This window comes from Salvia splendens, chromosome 11 (genome assembly GCF_004379255.2).
Source record: "Salvia splendens isolate huo1 chromosome 11, SspV2, whole genome shotgun sequence".
NCBI lineage: Eukaryota > Viridiplantae > Streptophyta > Magnoliopsida > Lamiales > Lamiaceae > Salvia > Salvia splendens.
The window spans coordinates 17,511,626-17,519,812 of NC_056042.1; the positions used below are offsets into that span (position 1 = coordinate 17,511,626).

At 39.0% G+C, this 8,187-nt stretch overlaps 1 long non-coding RNA gene across 1 annotated transcript; it reads right to left on the reverse strand.

The window, feature by feature from the left end:
- Positions 1–2,496: 2,496 nt before the first annotated feature.
- On the reverse strand, positions 2,497–3,905 carry LOC121755027. The gene is made up of 2 exons (XR_006040604.1): positions 2,876–3,905; positions 2,497–2,770 (listed from the first exon to the last, which is right to left on the reverse strand). It is a non-coding gene; the product is annotated as an uncharacterized LOC121755027 (long non-coding RNA).
- Positions 3,906–8,187: the final 4,282 nt, after the last annotated feature.

The window sequence follows — 8,187 nt, forward strand, 5'->3', positions numbered from 1 at the left end:
GCCATGAATGATAAACATACACAATCGATGTGTGATATTTTCTACACAAAAAAATGAAATAAAATTTATTGTTCTAAACACATTTGAGCTGAATCTCAACATCACAATCAGATAAGCATGTCCACCATATATCTAACTGAACGAATTTTCAACATTTATCTATTCAAAGACCAAAGACTCAGATAGCAAGGCAAACTAATCAACTCGGAGGACTAACTTTGAGTTCATTATCACCTCAACACCTCAATACTTCATTTGATTTGAGAATAATCAAACAATTCATCCAATAAAAGTATAGAAAATGGGAAAATGATACAGAAATCATAGCAATATTCAAACCTATGGTAAGTTATTTAGTTTAGGTGTATTGGAATGAAACCCAATGAACCCAATCAGCCGTGCTAATATGTCCGAGTGAAAAAAAATAAAATCTCAATCAACCACACAACTTTTGTTTTATGCTCTGTATGAAAAGAGTATTTTCAGTTTGTTATTACCCCCCTAACTAATCCCCACATCATAAAAGCAAATTCACTGTTGTTTTATGCTCTGTATCAAAAGAGTATTTTCAGTTTGTTATTACCCCTCCTAACTAATCCCCACATCATAAAAGCGAATTTGCTGGAGAAAAAATTGAATTCTTTCTCATTTAACAATCTATCAATTGGTATAAGGTCAACAACCTATTAAAATTGGGTACAAAATATTCGAATTTGAAATGCCGGAGAGCGGCACTCCAATCAACCGGCGACCGATTGAAAAGTAGAACAAATTATCCAATTGAAAAAAAAAGCTTACCGTCGATTATGCCCAGCAGAGTGAGCCACTGCTCGCGCCAATGCTATAGCTTTGTCCTTGCACCGCTGAATTTTTAGGCCGTGAGTTCAAGATCTTTGAAAGCTACTACACTAGGGTTCCTAGGCTGAAATTTGGGAGAAAAGGCGGAAGAGATAAGATGTGCAAGGGGAAAAGGAATTAATTGTATAAGCTGACACACAAATCGAGGCCATCTAACTCAATCTAAGGGTGTTGAGGTAGATTCGAAACTGGGTAATATTTGATGAACAGTGCGGGCCGCAGTTCTCAAACACGGGCTTTACAAAGCTGCAATTTGACAACCAAACACTAGTTTCACTAAGTTACCAAACCTTACCTAGATGAAACAAAGCAACCAAACGACTCCTTAATGTGATGTTAGTGAGTTAATCATAACAGAATATGGATTCTGGATTGTTCCATGTATATGTATGTATAAATACTGTTTTTGTAATCTTCATTATTCAATCAATGAAAAGTGTTGCTGGTTCTCTCTCATACTATTTCCGGTTACATTTCACACAACTTTCATCAATATGGTCTTGAGTTGTTCTTTTCAGAGAGATGATAGTGAGAGTATTGTTAGTGGAGAGCGAGGTCCACATTAGTAGTAGAGTAGTTGGATTTCTAAAATTCGAAAGTAAATACATTTCAGTAACATAATAAATAAGAAATTCGTAAGAAATAATCACTGGGCTATCCTTGATATCCTTGATAATTAAAAAAAAAGAAATAGTTTATATACTTTTCAGAGATGAGTTACGGACATCCATCTTATTAGGAATCCTAGTTGTACGGTATCTATCAACCGCGACTTCGAGGCGTTAACTGAGTTGGTGAACACTATAAAGTCCATTTAGGCACGTCCCAATAATCTGGGTATCTAAGTGGGTTAAACACCCCAGAATATTGGTGTACCCAAACAGTTGTGTGGTATACGACATTAACAAACGATATCATATTGTCCTTTCTAAACCGTGCAACTGTCGCTGTATGTGAACACGGAAGTCTCCACTTTTGCCACTTTTTACATTTGCAGTTCGACTGCAAATACAACACCTTCCACTTGTTACCACCCTTTCCACCAATTCGATGTCTTGTTTGAACCTCATAAATCCCCTGAATTGTGTTGGATGCTCTCACATTATGTAATTGACCTTTTACATAATTTTTGCACACCTTTTCATGCGCCCACGGGGTAAGTGATGTCACACACTGTCTTCATGCAATTGACCGCTCATTGAACCATTCTGTTATCCTCCATATTGTCATATCAATGCAAGCTTTGATGGGGAGTTCTCTTGCATCTCTCAACTCATTGTTGTAAGATTCCATCATATTTGTGGTCACCTCACCCCATCTTTTGTGTTTGCCATACACCAAAATCCATTTTTCTAAATCCACGATATCAGGGTACTTCTAAGCCTCGTTGTTGACGTCTCGAAGTAAACGATGTCTTTTCTTAAACTTGCGCTTTTTTGTAGCAATACCTAATTTCCAAACTAATCTTTTAACCATGACACCTTTGTGATTTTGCAAAACATTCTTTGTAATAGCCGAGATCTAATTTCTCGAGATTTATGAAATTTAGTTTGAAACGTAGGATGACTACGTCTTTTCATTATATTTATTCATTATGAGTACGATGCAAACCGTGTTTGGAGAAAAACGCGTGTTAAAGAAGATAAAAATAAATAGCCGTTTATTTCTTAAGTAATTGAGATACACAAGTTTCAAACTAAGCCTAATTATACAAATGCTCGACCACACTTGTTGAGAAAGAGACGAAAGAGAAAGAAAACAAAAGAGGGATTGATCTTAATACAATGCTAGGGACGCTAATGTCGGGCCTTTTTCCCTTAGGCCCGGACTTCGGCCAAACCCTGACATCAGTCGGCCATGGCAGCAAACCAGCCCTAAGGCTGTATCAACACAGCAGCTCGGGTGTGTAACCCTGCAATGCGAAGACAATTAAGCAACTACAAATGACGCATTGCCATGTGTGAAAGGTGATAGGGAAAGTAGACAATACTAGTTAGTAGTGAAGACCAAAACTTACCAAAGTGAGTAAGAAGGAACGGCTGCCACCTCTGAACTCCCAGCCTGAGCCGAAGGCTGCCACGAGATAGGGCAGTTGCAACAACCTGCAGGGTGGCAACAAGATGGAGTGTGATAAAAACCAAAATGCTTAAATAAAAGCTACAAGAGGATCAAGGACTGAGCGTACTGCACAAAGAAACAAAGAATGCAGCCACATTTATTTCACAGAGTACAAATCCATAAACCACCAGAATTTGTTAGCAAAGAGCCAAGATTTCAAAATGCATCTCTGCCAAAATCCCAACAAACTTCAAGTACACAAGAAAGACCATTAAAAACCCCTCCATACACAACAACGCTTTCTCATTTCCATACTTGAAAATCCTCCAGCAATTGGAATAGTGAGATGAGAGTGAGAAAAAGAGCAAGAGAAGCTGCAGTATTTCAAGATGAAATTCCAAGAAACAGCCTCATGGCGATTTTTATCCGCCATTTGTACCCCGAAAAAAAAAGTTTCCAGAGAGGGGAAAGACGCGACGTGTTTTAACTAAACATGCTTGAAGCTCTCGCGTGTTTAATTAAACACGCATCAGGCTCACGCTCTCGCGTCTTTAATCGGGGAAAGAAGACTTAGCTAAGTAATCGAGGCTGTCCTCCGAGGTGACCACACCGCGTTAAAGTGGGAGACTGCCCGTTAGATTCCCTGCGATGAGTTTGAACACGACAAAGGTTCGACGACGACGACCCCATCACCGCGAAGAACGGGCAGCGACTCCCCATCGACCGGAGCCTCGACGCCGGAGGGAAGTTGACGCCTTCTCTCCAACCGAGAGCTCGACGGAGGGAGAGAGAACTCTACAGAAAGAAAGAGCTTGAAGGAGAGAGCTCGACGGAGAGATGGCGTGATTCGCTGGCGATGGTGATAGAACCATGAAGGGCGGCGCAGATTTGAGAAAGAAGAAGACCGCCGCTGATTTTGAGTTTGTGAATTGGGGAAAAAATTAAGAAGAAATGAGGGAGGAAGAGAGAGTGACGAATTGGGGGTAGAAATTTGGGGCTCCCTGATTTGGGCCTCTTTTAAGAAAAGTAAAGTTTGGGCTATGCCCATTAATAATTGATTGAAGCCATGACAATTAAATTCTCTTAGGCCTTAATAAAAAAAAAGAAAGAAAAAAGAAGAGTTGGACTCTTTAATTAAATTTGGCAACTGCCCCAGATAAATTTAAGACTGAAATTTAATTCCGTAAGTCACGGAAGAGAGGAAAATGTTAGCCACGTTAACATAATGTCCAATAAATGATTAAATTGGACTTTTAGTAGTCAAGTAAGTATTTCAAAATAGTTAAAGAAAATAATCCGGGAATAAAATATACCCGAGCAGTCGGCAAGTTTCTGAATAAATTAAATCGCTGATTTAATTAAGGACTTAAGAGTTCTAAATTTAGAAATAAGGAAGTAAAATAATAAGCACACGCTTAGGCATGCACACATGCAAGATGAATAGTTACTTAAAGCCTAATTTAAGTATATTATTTTTGTAAAGAAACGTCGTCGCACGACGCATAATCTCGGGACAAGAAAGCACCCGTTTGCAAGAGTTTATGCAATTGAGGTGGGCTCTTCTTTCTTTAAAGCGTGTTTTATGTGAAAAAATGATTTATTTTGAATTAGTTGTCATGCCATGTTTTGTTTATGATTATCTATCTGTTGGCTATGCCAAACCAGTTTAATCGAATTCGGGTCCCAATAGGGCCGCAAACCCTACTCGGACTACTGTACACATAGGGACCGTGTGCTAGCACCAAGTTGGCCGGTCCAGTGACCGTTGGAATGTGGCCACATTCCCGGTTCACACAGATCCTATATGGTATATCATCAGAAGTTTAAATGACTGCAATCTATTGTTAGAAAGAAATAACAGTTTTAGTGACCAAGACTTGTTTTCAGAAAAACCCCGCGTTCACTCAGCTTGGCTGTCAACTAAAAGGGAAAATGTTTTCGGCATGAGCCCACTGAGTGCATCAAGTACTCAGCCCTGCATATTGTTTTCCTTAATGTGCAGGTTGATCGATGTCAAAGCCGAGGAGGTGTTAGGACAGAAGCCTAATAAGTAGGAAGATAGCTGGTGTAGTATGTCTTCATACATATTACATCTGTCTTGGTACTCTTCCGTTGCGCAAATTTAGAACTTGTTCTAGTAAAGACAATTGTCCCATAACTACTCTGATTCAGTATGATTTGTACCCTCAACACATTTCAAACAATGTTTCCTTTCAATTAAGCATCTTATGATGAGTTGAGACAGTTTCAGTAAGATTTAGTTGCGATATAGCTAAACTTTCTTTAACTAGGGAGATGTGGTCGTGACAGAGTGGTATCAGAGCACCGTTCTTTCGCTCTGACCCAAGAACCTTCCTTAAATCCTCAGTCTAGAATAATAGTACTAGGTTAGGAAGTGAGCAAGATGTTAAGTACAAAGATCCCAACACCTCGGCTCGACACGATCAACTGCAGCAGAAACATGGGTTGACGCCCGCTCGTCCAGAAGAAAGTTTTAAAGAAAGAAATATTTTCCATTTTGAGAAGGAAAATGAATTTTATGATATTTTTAGAAAAAGAGAAAAAGTATTTTCACAGCCCTATATGGGAACGAAAATGTTTGTTTGAACGGTTTGCGTGATGCAATGTGATAGCTGATACTTTGCATAAGATATGCTTGATGTATCCGTGATTTTTCAAAGAGCTTGACAAAAATATATAGATGTCATGTGGGACTATGTATGCGAACCTAGAGTGCTTTAGAAAAGCATCTTAGGTAAGACATATGTGACCAAGTACTAGTAGAACGAGAATTTGTTACCGCCTTTCAGGGCGACGAGACTAACTGAACCCATCAGTTAGGGTGAACCCCAAATTCCAAGGAATTACGAGATAGTAACGGCGAACCAAGAAGTTCCCAATGTCTTTATAAAGACCAGGTCATAACGAAACTAGTATACCTTCAATCCTGTTTGGGAGATGTATCCCTACGCGAAAAGAGATCATACCCGCGATATAGTAAAGTGATCTAATCTGGCGTAACAGGCCCAAGTGGCTACGTCACCCAGAAACAATAATTATAGCATGCTATGAAGCATGATAGAGAATGCAATATTTTGCAAGAATCAGCGTTCTAAGTTATCGAGAACAATATGAAAGTATGACCTCCAGCCGCAGTTATCAATTTAACAGCACAAGAAACCCCATCTTGGAATGTATGGTTTCCTAGAACGCAGTTATCATGTTTGAGCTCCACAAGAACAAACAAAGAAGTGTCACATAACTAAAACCGATGATTATAATCAATAGTACTTACTTGGATTCCTAATGAAATTCCTTCTAAGAGTCCTCCCAAAGGACGGTACCCCCGTCTATTTAGACTTTAGTTTGACTCGCAAGTAACATGTCAGTATTCCTTTTTCTATGCAAGATTTAACTCACTTCCAGTTTATGGACTGCAGTCCTTTGATTCATCGTTCATAAAGAATAAAGTTTTGACTGTGTAAGCTCCGGTCATAAACCTTAAATTCTAAAGTTGTTTATATATATGACCTTCAGAATAAGCTTATTCTTCAGACATTCTTTGAACCTCCTGGACAACGATGGCCTGTCGTCTATTAAGACTTTTGATTGACTCATGTTTTGCAAGTAATACGCCACTTTCATTCTTTTCACTAAAGCGGTGACCCAGTTTCAGTTCCCAGATTTGGGATACTCTTATGTTTCAAGCATCGTTATTGTTGTTGTCTCTTTAAACCACAACATGGGGGTGGTCGAGCCATTTAAATATTTCCTTAGAAAATTTCATATTGTGTTGTAACCTTTGTTCACCTCCCTATTTTGAAACCGTGTTGTAGCAATATATTCCCTATAGAGGTGAAATTATTCTGTCTCGGTTCCAGTACATTTATTATTCATAGTCTCAGAATTTTTCTGCAGCTTGAAGTTAAGGCAAGCATATTGCACTTTTCCCTAACGAGCTTGACCTAGCTGATTTTACAAAATAGTACATTTCAATGTATTGCCTTAATTAACCTATGAAATCATTGATGTGATTTTGTTATTCCATATCAAGATGCCTTTGAAGCATGATCATTGTTCTTTCATTGCAATCGCCTACATTTCTAAATTTTCATGGTTGATCATCTTAGGCAGCGACATGTTTGAACCACTATCCTTGATGCTCAAATCCTTTTAGTTTAATTAGACAACTGTACTGTCCTATTTGGCAGCTCAATATGGAAGTTTACAGTTAATTCATTTCCATCCAGTTTTCATGACCTATTCCATGATTATTTCTAGCTCCCATCAAGGGTAAGCCGCAACTTCTACGGGTACATTTGAAACCAGTTGAGCCACGTAGTTTTTTTGAATGGACAAGATAAGCTCCATTTAACCCAGTACTTACCTTCAAGGTCGATTATCGATGCAAATTTATATGAGTTGAACAAGGGATGTTATTCTTGTCCAATTGGGTATTCTGGAGCCCTTCAGATTTTCAGTCATACTTCTTCTGTGTGATATCAGTTCCTATCCAAGTTAAGACTATTAGATTAATCTTCGAGTTCTTGACACAAGACTAGCGGGAAAGACACAGTTTTAATCCCTTTCAGATACGCATGATAAATACGTCTCTATTGAGACACGTGTAGAAAATGATGCTCCAACCAGAAGCGTCGCATAACCGACAGCCCAAGGCGTTAAATATTTTGCATCTACGTACCGCTTGTAACAAGCTGGTAGAAGATCCTAGAACAAAGACTCAATCATGGGTATGTAATGAAAGCCATGGAGAAAATGCGAGTACATTCGTAGCTTATGTTTGACGAAACAAATCCCATCAGCAAAAGGGATTCGTCTGAGAGGTGGCTAGGAAAAGCTAAAGCTGGAGAGACATTCGGGAAAGAGGAACACGTGATAGCATCGCTACCCTCATCATCCCTACTGTGAAAGGAAGAATCGAAATTCTTCTTTAAAGAGTTATCGCAAGAGAACTGATTTAGAGCCCTATAATATAAAGCAAGGGCAAACGTTAGCATTAAAATGTGAAGAAGTATTCTACGATATGCCGCACCCCAATTAAGCGGCCCAGAAAGGAGCTGTCGATAGGGTTTTGTGTTAATCTAGACACGAGATCTAGATCACTTTGGAAAGTCAAGCTAGATTATTTCACCACGAATCGCTCAGTCGAACCAAAAGGGCATGGAGACAGTAGCGTTGGGAGAAAGAAGCCAACACCTCCACATGCACTAATCCATTATTCCAGGATTAACGCGAGTAGAACAAAGTCTG